At 39.9% G+C, this 15,384-nt stretch overlaps 1 long non-coding RNA gene across 12 annotated transcripts in view; it reads right to left on the bottom strand.

The window, feature by feature from the left end:
• The window catches only part of LOC149122120 (uncharacterized), a 140,345-nt gene that overhangs the window by 103,681 nt on the left and 21,280 nt on the right, over positions 1 to 15,384 (bottom strand). The window contains exon 4 of one of the 12 annotated variants that reach the window (XR_016221786.1): positions 7,193 to 7,456. The exons of the other annotated variants lie outside the window; for them this stretch is intronic. This is a non-coding gene — a long non-coding RNA (uncharacterized LOC149122120). Of the gene's footprint in view, positions 1 to 7,192; positions 7,457 to 15,384 lie in introns of those variants that run through there. 12 annotated transcript variants of the gene reach the window in all.

Raw genomic sequence — 15,384 nt, 5'->3', positions numbered from 1 at the left:
AGTGGACAAGGCATCCCTCCATCAGCACCATCCTGGACTCTTGGCACTAAGCTAGGAACTGGCTCAGAGGTTTCAAGGAGCTTTGTTCCGTCTACCTGCTGGAAAGTAGAGTCTAAACCTACAGCCAGTTAGAGGTTTTTCCGAGAGCTCTGCCTACAGCTTCTTAGCCTCTCGAATGTCCTAATGCCTGTCTCAGGAGGGTGCACTTGATCTGAGTGCAGGTGCTGAATTAAGGTGAGGACACTGAGGTTAAGAACAAAGAAGAGCACGGCAGGCCTGAGGCTCCTTCAGCCCTGGCATGGAGTAGGAACTCAGTAGATATTTGTTAATTGACTAACAAGGAAGAACTCCAGTGGCAAATTCACTTCTGTGTGGATATGTTTTATATATTTCAAGCCTGCTACTGCACAAAGACAACATTCACAACCAGTCTGTCCTTAAATTATCTTCTTTGCCAAGGAGGGGAAGACAGAAGTCAGTAGTATAGTTGCTTCTGCCACTTTCCAGACAGCATAGGCATCCTTGAGCTAATCCACCTGCTACCTCCCACAAGCCTGCCAGGCCCCAGGGCCCAGCAGCAGACTGTAGACACCAGCACCCACCTAGCCAAGGCTCTGTCCCATCTCCCCCCTCCTCAGACTGCTGCCTCCCTCCCAAGCTCTGTCCATCTGGCTATCCATCTCAACTCCTTAAAGCTTCAGAGGTATCACTCTCTGCTCACATCTGACTGTCTTGTCATCATTTATAGCATCTGAAGAGAAACTTCTGATTCAGCACTGACCCCTCAACTCATTGAAAAGGCTTTCAAGCAGGCATGTGAGCACAGCAGGCTAAGTCATGGCATGGAACATTCACATCCCACACAGAAGTGCAAGTTCAAGTCCTGGCTACTTGGCTTCCCATCCAGCTTCCTGCTAATGCAAATCTGGGAGGTAGCAGAAGGACCAAATATTTGGGCCCTGGCCCCCACATGGCAAATCTGATGGAGTTCCAGGCTCCTGGATTCAGCAGTGGCCACCCTTGGCTGTTACAGGCATTTGGAGAGTGAACCAGAGAATGAAAGATCTTTCTCTCGCCATCTCCCTTTCACTCTGCCTTTCAAGTAGATGAAAATAAATTTAAAAATAAAGAATAAAAAGGCTCTTTCCTATTCCCAACCAGAATCTCAGATCTCCAAACATGTTACAGGCTAAGGGATGAATATGCACATGAACACATGAACACACACACACACACGGAAGGAGACAAGAGTCTTCCCCACATCCCAGTTGCAAAGGGGCCACATGCACTCCCACTCCTCAGCAGCTGTACTCCATGATGATGCTTCCAATTTAAACGTCAGTATAATTTTCCCTGATAAATATACAGCTCCCTGCCCCTTCTCCATCAGTGACTGTAGCTGTAACCACGGTAACAAAATCCAGGTGCAGCAGCACAACCACCATCTCTATGAGGATGGAGGGAAAGCAAAAGGAATGACACGGTCACAGGAGCCTGAGACTCCTGCGCAGCAGAGACCAGGAACACTCACGTGTACTTAAGGGGCAAAATAAGCCTCTTGCCAGCAGGAGCACTCTTGTACCTATCCTTCTACCTCTGCTCCATCTGGTGAATTTAGCTACAAGAAATGGTTAGCTTCAAGAACAAAATTATCAAATCTGGTGGCTGACTTGCCTAAAGCCAGAATCTCATTCTGGACAATGGATTCCAGAATGTTTGAGCTTATTTTTCCAAATGAGTAAAAGCCAGTCTCTCTCTCTCTCTCTCTCTCTCTCTCTCTCTCTCACACACACACACACACACACACAGAGGGGAGGGTGCAAAAGCCGAGGCAGAGGAATGGAAGGAGAAATGCGAGAAAATATTAAGGAACTTCCACTCTTTGATCACCAGGCCCAGTGCTAGTGCTTTACAAATGTCAAACTTAATAATTACAATAGCCATGCTCTGGTGTGTGTGGTGCCAGTGTATGCATCTACGTGCAGGTGCACATGTTTGCATGGCTATGTGTGTGTACCATACGTACACAAAGATGTTCCATAACTTGACTCAATCATTGTAGTTTTCAGAGCTAGGCATGCTCAATGGTAGCTTCTTTTCATTACACCATGTTTTTTCCCCAAGGGAATCTCAAGGATTGCCAGAGCCAGTCAATAAACACATAAATAAGTGCATAAGTAAGCAATTTCAGTGTAATTTCAATGGCATACAAGACACAGCACAACTTAAGAGGAGCAAACAGAAAATCACATCTGTTGAGTCTATGCTATGGGCCAGAGGCTGCACCAGACACTCCCCATGGCGCAATGCTCAGCTTATTGTAGGCCCTGCACAGTTTGTGTGACCAAAAGCAGGAGTCCTCTTGCTGGAGGCACATAAGGAGCCCACTGACCACCAGAAGTCCTGGGCACCTTTAAAGAGGTAGGAAAATCCTCTAGAGGACCACGAATAAAAGCAGCCAGAAATAAGGCATGGAGAAGAACCCCGCCAGGCCTGGCAGACATTCCCAGAGAGAACGCTTGCTTTGACTTGGTGGGACCCCTGATCTGCACCTTGGCACCTTCTTGCTCTCTCTCCGACACAGTGACTCCCATTCACTGTCCCCTCTTAGCTTTTGACTTTCAACTGCGCCTGTGCTATTTTTTTATTAACCACATTGACCTCAACCAGTTTGGTTTCTAACTCTATTACTGACTTATAATTGAAACTCCACTCTGCGGACTGAGACCTAATCATTCCTACCTTTGAACAATTCCTCCAAGATCAACTTGGTCATGCCCAGGGCTCAGGCTCTGCCACCTGCTGTGTACTGCTGTGTACTGATTCATCTTGACACTTCAAGAACAGGATGTTAAATGCAACTTTTTTTTTTTTTTAGATTTACCAGCAAAGCTAAGGCTTTCAATTTGAGAGGAATTAAGTGGGGAGAGGTCTCCAATAACTAAAGCCAAACAAGGGACCAATAACAGAGCTCCATTACAATTAGAAGTTTGTACAGATGTTTTATTATTTAAAGATTTATTTTATTTAAACAAAAGACAGGGTTATAGAGAGAGGTAGAGACAGAGATAGAGAGGTCTTCCATCCACTAGTTCACTCCCCAAATGGCCGGAATGGCTGGAGCTGAGCCGATCTGAAGCCAGAAGCTTCTTCTGGGTTTCTCTCATGGATGCAGGGGCCCAGGTACTTGGCCATCCTCCACTGCTTTCTCAGGTGCATTAGCAGGGAGCTGGATTGGAAGTGGGGCAGCAAGGACTCAAACCTGTGCCCATATGGGATGCCAGTGCTGCCGGCCAGGGCTTTAACCTGCTGTGCCACAGTGCCAGCCCCTGTACAGATAGTTTAAACTTTTAGGGGTCAGGGCTATAGCACAGTGTGCTAAGCCTCTGCCTGTGGCGCCAGCATTCATTATGGGCGCCAGTTTGTGCCCCAGCTGATCTTCTTCTGATTCAGCTCTCTGCTATGCCCTGGGAAAGCAGTAGAAGATGGCTCAAGTGCTTAGGTCCCCACACCCACGTGGGAGACCTTGGAGGAAGCTCCTGGCTCCTGATTTTGGATAGGCCCAGCTTCAGTCATTGTGGCCATTTGGGGAGTGAATCAGTGATTGAAGACTTCTCTCTCTCCCCCTCTGTCTGTAAATCTCCCTCTCAAATAAATAAAATATTTTTAAAAATGAATAAATTAAACTTTTATTTTGAGATAATTATAGATTCTTAGGCAATTCTAAGTAATAATAAATATCCACAATGATGGATAAAGACAAAGACCTCCACTTTCAATACTGAAAAGAATTAGAAGAAAATTAACAAGCATATAGAAGACTTGAACAATGCTGTCCACCAGCTAGACTTAACAGACCTCTTAGAGACCTACATCAATCTTAGAGTGCATGTACTTACTGAATGAACATGAGACAGTCTCAAGGACGGACTGTATGTCAGGCAATAAGACAAGTCTTAGTAAACGTAGAAGGATGGAAATCATACGGAATGGAATGGAATGAGATAAGAACGGGATGAAGTTAGGAATCAATACATAAGGAAATGTAGGATATTCACAAATATATAGGCATTAAAGCAAACACTCTTAAATAATCAACGGATCAAAGGAGAAAATCAACAGGGAAATTAGAAAATGTTTTGAGATAGATGAAAATGAAGAAACAATATACTAAAATTTAGGGGATTCAGCAAAAGCAAAACAAGTGCTCTGAAGACATTTTATTTATTATCTGTAACACACATAATATTTGCACTTATGGAGCACAGTGTTATATTTTGACACAGGTACAATGTATAATAAAATGATAATAAAATTAAGATAAGTATCATCTCCATCTCCTCAAATACCATGATTTCTATGTGCTGGGGATCTTTCAACCCCTATTTTGAAATGTAAAATTAATTGTCATTGACTATGATTATCCTATTGTGCTACTGAACGTGAGAACCACTTTCTAACCACCCGAGATGTATTGTGGTACCTCTTATCCACCTTCTCTCTGTCCTTGCCTTCCCCTACTCTTTCTAAACTCTAACGACTCCTATGCTACTCTTCACATGTATGTGATCAACTTCCCTCAGTGAGTGAAGGGCACATGGTATTTGTCTTTCTCCGTCTGGTTTATTTCACTTCACACAGGTCTATCTGTTGCCTCACGTGACACAACTTAAATCTTTTTTTCTGGCTAAACAAGATTCCAATGTGTTTATGTACCACGTGTTTTTATCCATTCACCCATCAATGGGCATCTTGGTTACTGTAAACAGTGCTGCAATAAACACAGGGCTTTGGTTATCTCTGATATATAATCACCCCATTTCCTTTGATATAATGTTTTTTTTTCAAAGCTGAAAGCCAACTTTTTATTTATCCAACATTTCAGTTATGGGCTCACCACAGACATTTCTTCTGTACAAAACTGATGAAGTCATCTTTCACAACCAAAACATGTTAATACAGTCTCAAGTTATTCCTTCAAGAAATATATTTTATTGGCCCTAATAAACCAAGATTATAAAACATTATTTTAGGTTTTACCAAAAAAAGAAACTGGCCTCTGAAGAATCCCCAAATAAAGCTGGGGCACCAAATAGAAGACAATGATACAACACATTATATAATTTTAAGAAAGAAAAGTCTGAGATGAGGTGTCTAAGAAGGACCCTAAAATAAAGCTGGGACATCCAACAGTTCTCATAGTTAAAGATAATGAAAGATAAAATATCTTGCAGATTACAGAAAGAAAGTAAACATAGTTGCTTCAGTATTATAGCTAAGTGGGCTGGCGCTGTGGCTTAGGGGGCAAAGCCGCCACCTGCAGCGCCAGCATCCCACATGGGCGCCGGCTCAAGTCCCCTGCTGCTCCACCTCTGATCTAGCTCTCCACTATGGCTTGGGAAAGCAGTGGAAGATGGCCCGCCCAAGTCCTTTGGCCCCTGTACCCATGCAGGAAACCCGGAAGAAGCTCCTGTCTCCTGACTTCAGATCAGCACAGCTCCAGCCAATGCAACCAACCAGGGAATGAACCAGCAGATGAAGACCTCTCTTTCTCTCTCTCTGCCTCTCCCTCTCTGTGTAACTCTGCCTTTCAAATAAGTAAATAAATCTTTTTTAAAAATATTATAGCTAAGTATAAGGAGAAAAAATTATCTGCTAAGAACTGAAGTACAAGCTAGGCTTCTCATAGGTTGCCAGATTTGAATTTATAATACCTTGTGTGATCTAAAAAAGTTCAAGGATATTATCTATGTTAAAGTTGAATGGCATGATCAGATGACCCACAAGACCAACAATAGCCAATACTGGGCTGAGCCAAAGCCAGAAGCCAGAAATGCCATCCATATCTCCCACATGGTGACAAGAACACAATCACTTCAGCCATCCATTATTGTTGTGTCCCAGCTCTACATCAACAGGAAGCTGGAGTCAGTAGCCAGAGTCAGGTATTGAACCAAAATACTCCAATGTGGGATGCTGGTGTCTTAACCACTCATTTACTTTATAGAGCTTTTAATAAACAAAAAACTAAATCTCTCAGAATCTATGACATTCTGTACTTGCCAAAACCTATTACAGCTAGGGCCTAGAACAGTACCTGGCACATAACAAACAAAAAAATCCATGCAATAACATTCTGCTGGTATGATGGATAGAATAATGGGCTCCAAAGGATTGCATGTCCTGACATCTGTGAGTATATTATCTTCTATGGTAAAAATAACTTTACAGATATATTTAAGAACCTTGCAATGGAGGATTATCCAGGTGAGCACAACGTTATCATAGGGGACCTTGAAAGTGGAAGAGGAAGCAGAAGATAATCTGAGGGAGATCTAATTATAAAAGAATGGTCAAAGAGATGTAACACTCTGTCTTTGAAGATGGATGAAGGAGGCAAAAAGCCAAGGAATATACAAAGGGCCTCTAAGAGCTTGAAAAGGTAAGAAAACAGATTTTCCTCTAAAAATCTAAATAAGAACATACCCTGTTGATTTTGGTCCAGTGAGGTCCAAACTCATTTATGACTTCTTAGATCTACAGAGCTATAAAATAATGTTTTATTGTTTAAGTCACTAATTTTTGGTGGTTTTCACTTAACAGCAATCAGAAAACACAAGTTGGGTAACAGAAATAGAGAAAAGCCTAGTAATAATAAATGCTGTAAAGAAGATATAAAGGGTAAACATGAACTCAGGTAACCTATGCCTAGTATCTAAATGTGTGATCTTACAGAGGGTAACTAAGAAAGGCCACTCTGAAGTGACAGTGGAGCAAAAGAGTGAAACAAGTGACAAAGCAAGCCAAGTGAGTTTCTGTGGGACCAGGCAGAGGGAACACCACGACCACAGCTCTGAGGCAAGGGCATGTTTATATGATTAAGCAACACAAGGAGGCCAGCATTGCTGGAGCACAGTGAACTCTGAGTTATAACTTTATACAGACACTAAAGATGTACTGTGCGAAAATGGTGGTATATTCAGTGATAAGGATATTACTGAAAAGACTTCATGATAAATAAGTATGCAACAATTTAGAAAATAAATGAAATCTCATATAAATGACACTGTAAGTAAAGCAAGCATACTTACAGTTTAGTGAGGTTAAATTTTCTTGCTACAGGATTCAAATTCAACTTTACTTGTGAGTATTTAAACTTACATAACTTCACATGGTATTAAATACAATATTTATTATAATAGCAAGTGGACACACTGTTTTGAAAAAGGTATTTAGACCCCAAACCTGTGCTTTTTCTTCAAAGCTAAAATACAAACAAAAAGTGACAACTTAAAAATTGTATTTGCTAACTAGAATTACACAGTTCAAGCATATTCACTTTTTGGTACTCACAAATTAAAAATAGAAACAAGCATGAACTTTAACTCCAAGTTCCCTTATCAAATTTCCAGGGCAGATTAAAAATCATGTCCTCTATTTGCTTCTTCCTTCGCACCTTCAATACAATAGAGAGGATTAAAGCTGAAGGTTAGTTCATTGCAAAAATCTAACAAATGTGATAAACCTCTGATGAGATTGATCAAAAAGTCACAAACTAAATTCAGGAATAAAGTAAGGAATATCATAGTAGATAACATACACCTAAAAATATATGGTTAATAAATACATTTATGGCAAATTTAAAAATTTAGATGCAATGGACAAATTTCTAGATAATTAAATTCCAGTTCAAAAAGAAAGGAAGGTGTTTGGCATAGCTGTTAAAATGCTCACCTCCCACATCAGAGTGCCCGATGTAGCACCAGCTCTGGCTCCGGATTTCAGCCTACTGCCAATGTAGACCCAGGGGGCAAGTGATGGCTCAAGTGACATGATCCCTGAGACCCACATGGGAGACCTGGATGGGTTCCTGGGTCCTAGCTGGCCTTGTCCAGCTCTGTTTGTTGTGAGCATTTGGGAAGAGAACAAGCAAATAGGAGCTCTCTGTCTCACTGGGCCTGTCAAATTTTTAAAAAATTTAAAACATTTTTCAAAAAATAGGAAATATGCGGCCAGCACTGTGGCACAGTGGGTCAAACTGCTGCCTGTGGTGCCGGCATCACATATGGGCTCCAGTCCGAGGCCCGGCTGCCCTGCCTCTGATCCAGCTCCCTACTAATGCTCCTGGGAAAGTCTTTGAGCCTGTGTACCCACATCAGAGACCCGGATGAAGCCCTGGCTCCTGCCTGGCCCAGACCATGTTGTGGCTATTTGGGGAGTGAACCAGCAGACAGACGACCCCCCCCCTTCCTCTCTGCAATTGCCTTTCAAATAAAATAGATAAATCTTTAAAAAAAAAAAAAAAAACAGAAAATAGGAATAGTCCAATGATCATTGCAGAAATCTAATCAACCATAGAAAACTTTCCCACAAAGAAAATTCAGCCCTAAAGGACTTAAAAGTCCTACCAAACATTCAAGAAAGGGACACAAAACTACTATAAGACAAGAAAAGAATTATTCACCAAGTTATTTTATGAATTTTAAGAAATACATTATAGACAAAATTTTAAAAGTTTTGTCCTGGAGATCAGGAGGTAAAAAAAGATGTTAGCTCTCCCTACTTTTTTTCAACAATGTATGGAAGGCCCAAATGGTGAAAAAAGACAAAGACATCAAAAATGAAGAAAAGACAAAACAAAAATGTCATAATTCAGATTATAATGGTAGATATTCCCAAACAATTAAGATTTAAATTAAAATTAGTAAGTCTAGTAAAGCTACTGGAAGCAAGACCAAAGGCTTCTTGCATTCCTAGGATGCCAGTAAGAGGAAAAAATGACTAGAAAATTCAGATGAAAATACACAGAGCTAAGAATATATAAGGGTATCTCAAAAAGTACATGGAAATGGAACTAAAATAAAAATTCATGTTGGTGCCCAAAATTTTTGAAATTCATGCATGTAAGGGCTCTTCAAAAAGTAACAGCAGTACATATTATGAAGAAATACATACATGGATTACACTTTTTTGAACTAACATAAAGCTTTATCTTTTAATTCCATTTTTCCAAAGTACCCTCATATAAGGCCTACTTAAAGAACAAGAAAGGATGACCTGGGAAATAAAAGAGTATCTTTATGATCTCTGGGTAGGAAAGTTCCTTAAGTACAACATAAAAGCGCAAAAACTCCCTTCAACTTTAATAACTTCAACTACGTTAAAATGAAGAAAACTATATCCAAACATCATAAAGAAAAAACACAGTGCTAGAGTTGGAAACGATATTTTTGTTTTATACAACTGAAATGGTCTAGTCTCCATAAATGGAACTTCTAAAACCTAGTAAGACAGACTACTCAGTTAAAAACAAAACAGCACACTAAAGTTTGAAATCAGATGCTCAGAAAAGATATTCAAATTGCAATAACTACAGGAAAAGGTTCTCAACTCCATTCATAGTGAAGGAAATGCAAATCAAAACCCTCTGATTAGTAGAAATTAAGTCTGACAAAAGTTAGAGTGAATGGGACTCCAGAACCATGGAACTCTAATGCTATATACCTTTACCATGGTTATTTCACTGTGAGTATTTACCCGTTCTTTCTAATAAGGCAAAAAGATTTCTAGTTATGGAAAAAATCCCACCCATAAGTCACACTTTTTGTTTTAGCTCTTATGTTCCTAACACTTCTAGTAAAATCATAAATGATAAAAAGCATTTTATAAAAGAGTGTGTTTTACTATTTGGATAGCCATCACATTGTTTTATCAAATCAGTATTTGTCTATCCATAATTTTCACTAAATCATAGTTCTAGTCCTTAAAGTCAGGGTGCCCCACTTTGAGAATCATTTGGGGAACTTCTTTTTTATAGCAAACATTTTTAGTTCAGTACTTTTAAGTATACTGTGTTACCCTCCTATTGGGCATGCATACTTTTTTATACTTCCAACACTCAAATGCATTGCAAGGTTCCCTGCTCAGCAGTTTATTTAGGTTGCTTTCTCTTTTTCTTGGTCGTGAAATGTCAAGTTGTTTAGAATTCAGAATTAGACTCACACTTGTCTGTATAGAAAGTTTTGAAATTTGTTTTCTAAAATACAAGTTTCATTCAGTAGCTCACATTCTCTTTCCTTATTTCAGGTATCAGCAAAACTTTTCCATTAGGGTCAGATAGTGATTAGTATAAAAAGTCATAACTATTTAACAATGCTGTTGAGCACAAAAAGCCATAGATGATTAATGGCAGTAAGGAACTGTAGTGTTTAAAAAAAATTTACAAACACAGGTGGCTAGCAGACTGTGGTTTACCTCCTTTGCTTTATATTTTTAACAATAAGCAGATGCTTACTCCCAGATGTGTCACCTTGTATCACTAATCCATTTAACCAGAACTTGACAAAGATCTAAGTTTCTCGTATGTAAAAGAGGACACTCAAGGTCAATGCTCAAACCTAAGAAATAATTATAAAGAAATAGTATGCATAAAATGCATACATCACGATCATTACTTAAGTATTATTTATAATAAAGAACTGGAAACAATTTTACAGGAATTTTCATTTTTAAAAAGTAAACTAGTGATAATTCTGCAAATAAACTCGATTCAGAAAAGGCAGATGGGGTATTTTCCTAAGTGTAAGAAGGTAACGGAAACAATGCCTAGGACTTTGTATCATGGGGAAAACATCTCAAAGAAGTAATAATGGAAATAGCAAGATCTAATAGTCCATGGGACTTTTTGCATTTGAAATTCTATTAAGTTTGTTGAAGAAAATTACTATGAAGGAAAATTGCAGCTAGTCTTAGAAGTCCAGCAGATAGCTGTTAGGTTGTCATCCATTTATAGTACATCAACACTGATCTTCAACAGTAATTATGGCTATTAAAATGCTCTTATGTAGGGGTCAGTGCTGTGGTATGGCAGGTTACATCATGGCCTGCAGTGCCAACATCCCATGTGAGCACTGTTTTCAGTCCCAGCTGCTCCACTTCTGATCCAGCTCCCTGCGATGCACCCGGGAAAGCTGCAGAAGATGTCCAGGGGGCCCTGGGCCTGTGCACCTATGTGGGAGATCTGGAGGAGACTCCCGGATCCCAGCTCCCGGCTTCAGCCTGGCACAGCCCTGAACGCTGCAGCCACTGGGGAGTGAACCAGCGGATGCAGGAACTCTGTCTTTTCTTCTCTCTCTTTGCAAACTATCTTTCAAACAAATAATAATTTTAAATATGCTCTTATGTAATGTTTCATTTGATTTATAAGAATTTCATAAGTAATGATTTCTCTAATAAAATACTCAGCCATTTCCAAGACTGTTTCAAATAACTCCAAACTTGAAAAGAGATGAAGAATTAAGCCATTCTCACTTTAAGAAATTCTCAAGAATGTATAAAAATATTCCCCTACAGAGGCCGGTGCTGTGGTGTAGCAGGTAAAGCCACTGCCTGCTATATGGGTGCTGGTTTGAGTCCCAGCTGCTCCACTTCCGATCCAGCTCTCTGCTATGGCTTGGGAAAGCAGCGGAAGATGGCCCAAGTCTCTGGGCCATTGCACCCGCCTGAGAGACCTGGAAGAAGCTCCTGGCTTCAGCCACCTGGCCATCTGGGGAGTGAACCAGCGGACAGAAGACCCTCCCCCCCGCCCACCGCCTGTCTGCAACTCTACCTTTCAAATACATAAATAAATAAATCTTTTAAAAAATACTCTCTCCTACAGTATGAAATTTCCACCTTTCATAAGAGCTATCTTTTTTTTTTAACAAAGGAATATGTGCTCAACACCTAAAACTCATCTTCCCTGATTAATTCATTAATTAAATGGCATCAGTGAGGAGAGTCTTACCCCAAGAAAACATTCACACGAAGTTCTTTTTGGTCCTTGAGATTGTCTTCAATGTTGTAATTTCCACATCAAACCAAAAACGTCTTTTTCCTGGATTTTCTACATTATAATTAACCATTACCACATCACCAATATTTAGTTCATTCCATTTTAAAATGGTTCTAGCTCATGGTAGAAGATCCTTTACATTCATTTCTAGAGTACCACTTTCCGGATATTCATCATACTGGATATGATAAATAATGTCTTCATCAGCAGCAACAGAGTAGACATACAGGGTACACTGTCCAATTTGTTTATGTTCTCTTTGGAATTATGATTTCTATTTCCATTAGTCCTTGTATAAGAACTGCCATTCTTCAGTGGAGTTTTGCCACGTGAATGTCCATCAGAAGCTCTAGTAACACTGTATATGTGCTTCAAACCAAGCACCAAGGCCGACATCTCTGGCACCCACCAATTCATTTACCTTATATAGTCCAATGCCAGGATCAATAAGATAGACACGAGTTGATGTGGATGGTTGACTGGAAGATCCCACTCTTGAAGTTTTCTTGACTTTAGGTGGACTATTAGAACATGGGTTGACCTGTATATCAGTCTGTTTAGATGTGCTAGGAAGATCAGAGTCTGGGCAAACTAGTAGCTGAATAATATTCAGTCCAGCATCGTAGTCAAATAAAGTATATCCAAACCCGCTCGCGCAGCTCCTCGATCGTAGCTTCACGAGAAACGTCCTTGATGGTGTGTGTCTGGGAGCCGTCCACGGTTCGAACCTGGATCCACATCTTGGCACGGGAGAGAGGGGTGGGGGCGGCCCCCTTTGTCAACCCCTTCTGCTCGGGACGCTGCACCCTGCCTGGGCCAAGGGCGCGCAAGGGAGAGCAAGAGCGACTACAGCCGGGCCTGACAGGCAGCTACGACTCCCAGACCTAGCACCCACCCTGCAGAGCTGAGGAGGGAAAACCCGCACCAGCGCGAGGAGCTACTGCAGCCTCCGCCTTACAAATAGGAAGAAGCCACTGGCAGAATGTTGATATCATGTTGTTCCTTGCTAGAATATTTGGTGGTTATACATTCAGTTTGCTGAGGAACATCTATGCTGTTTTTGTTTTTCTGAGATTTAATTATTTAATTGAAAGAGTCAGAGAGGGAGAAACAGAGAGAGAAAAAGATCTTCCATCCACTGGTCCACTCCCCAGGTATCTGCGACAGCCAGGGCAGAGCCAGGCCAATGCAATGAGCTTCTGGGTCCCCCACACGGGTGACAGGCCCAAGTACTCAGGCCATGTTCTGCTACCATTACCAGGACTAGATCAGCAGTGGGACAGCTGGGACACGAACCAGCACCCGTATAGGATGCTGGCATCTCAGGCAGTGGCTCTACCTGCTATATCACAATGCCAACCCCACATCTCTACTGTTTTCCACAGGAAATTTTATAGCTGTAAATGTTTATACTAAAGCATAAAGATATCATATCAATAAAACTAAACTTTCACCTTAAAAAACTAAACAGAGAATTAAATCTAAAGCAAACAGGAGGAAAAATAAAGATTAAAACTGACATAAACAGAATAGAAAAAATTCAGATATCCAAGGAAACCAAAAGTTGATTACTTAAAAAAAATCAGTGAAGCATATAAACATAATTAGAAAAAGAAAACAGAAAAAAATCTTAAATTAGTAAAGATCAGAAATGAAAGGGACATTACCACCCTTACAAAAATTCAAAATATTACAGAACACTATGGAAATATCACATGCTAATAAGTTAGACAACTTAGATAAAGTGGATAAATTCATAGAAATACACAACTACTAAAAACTTACTCAAATAGAAATATAAAATCTTAATATACCTATAACAAAAAAACTATATTAATAATTAAATTTAAAAGTCCCATGAAGAAAAGTCCAGGACTAGATGTCTTTGTTGGTAAATGCCCCCAAACATTTATAGGATAATTAATTCACTAACCCCTGCAAAATGTAGATGAAGGGAAAATATTCCATCTTATTCCAGGATACCAGTATTTCACTGATGCCAAAATAAAATATATCACAAATAAAACTACAAATAAATATCACCCATAAATATAGATGTAAAAGGGGCTGGCACTTTGGCATAGTGGGTAGAACCACTGCCTATGGTGTCAGCATCTCATGTGGGTGAGAGTTCAAGTCCCAGCTGCTCCTCTTCTAACCCAGCTCTCATCTATGGTCTGGGAAGGCAGTGGAAGATGGCCCAGGTGCTTGTGCTCCTGCACCCACGTGGGAGGCTTAGAAGAAGCCCCTGACTCCTGGCTTTGCATTGCTCAGCTCCAAATGTTGTGGCCATTTGGGGAGTGAACCAGAGGGTGGAAGACCATTCCCTCTGTCTCTCCCTCTCTGTCTATAACCCTACCTCTTAAATAAATTAAGTCTTAAACAATATAGAGAGAATGTAAAATTCCTCAACAAAACACTACCAAACAGAATACAGAAGCATAATAAAAGGATTATGTGTGTGAGCAACAGATTTATCCCAGGAATGAAAGGGTAGTTAGCATGAAAAAAATCTATTAATGCAGTAAATCATGTTAATAGAATAAGAAACAAATCCACAGATCAACTTTATAGAAAGAAAAAAGTATTTGAGAACACTTAATGCCCTTTGTGATAAAAAAAAATTCAACAAACTAGGAATGGAAGATAAACTCAATTTTGACAATGGATAAATATGAAAAACCCACAGCTACCATGATATCTAAGTAGTAAAAACTGAAAGCTTTCCTTCCATGACCAGGAAAAATACAAGTATTTTTGCTCTCGCCACTTCTATTCAACATTATATTGTAGGCTTTAGACAGGGTAATTGAAAACGCAATATAAAGGGAAAAAAGACAACTTCTTTGGAAAAGAAGTAAAATTATCTGTATTCTCACACAGCATGATCTTAAGTAGAGAAAAATCCTAGGCAATCCATAAGAAACTAATAAACATGTTCAACAAGGCTGCAAGATAAAAGAGCAATACACCAAAATGAACTGTATTTCTACTGTTAGCAATGAACAAATAATGAAGAAAACAATTCCATTTATAATTGCTATCAAAATATAAGAATAAAATTTTCAAAAGGATTTCAACATAGAAACCTAAAATCTGCAAAACATAATTGTAAAAAATTAAATACCTACAAAAATGGAGAAACACATTGTGTTCCTGAGTTGGAAAATGTAATATTGTTAATATAATACTCCCCAAAGTTTTAGAAAGATAAACATTTTAAGTCCTACAAAAATTCAAGCTGCCTCTTCTTCAGAAGTTGATGTAGATACTGTAAAATTCATATGGAAATATAAGGGGCCCAGTATAGAAAAACAATATTGAAAATGAAGGATAATCAGTTCTCTCCTATGGCCTGGGAAAACAACAGAATATGGCCCAAAGCCTTGGGCCCCTGCACCCACATGGGAAGACCCAGAGGAAGAAGCTCCTGGATCATGGCTTTGGATCGGTGCAGCTCTGGCTGTTGCGGCCAATTGTTGAGTGAACCAGAGGATGGAAGCCCTCTCTCTCGGCCTCGTCTCTCTCTGTGTAACTATGACTTTCAAATA

The sequence above is a fragment of the Oryctolagus cuniculus genome, chromosome 15, assembly GCF_051225735.1.
Source record: "Oryctolagus cuniculus isolate XC-2025 breed Fujian yellow rabbit chromosome 15, ASM5122573v1, whole genome shotgun sequence".
In the NCBI taxonomy this organism is placed as follows: domain Eukaryota; kingdom Metazoa; phylum Chordata; class Mammalia; order Lagomorpha; family Leporidae; genus Oryctolagus; species Oryctolagus cuniculus.
This window is presented reverse-complemented; position numbering and strand designations above follow the sequence as displayed.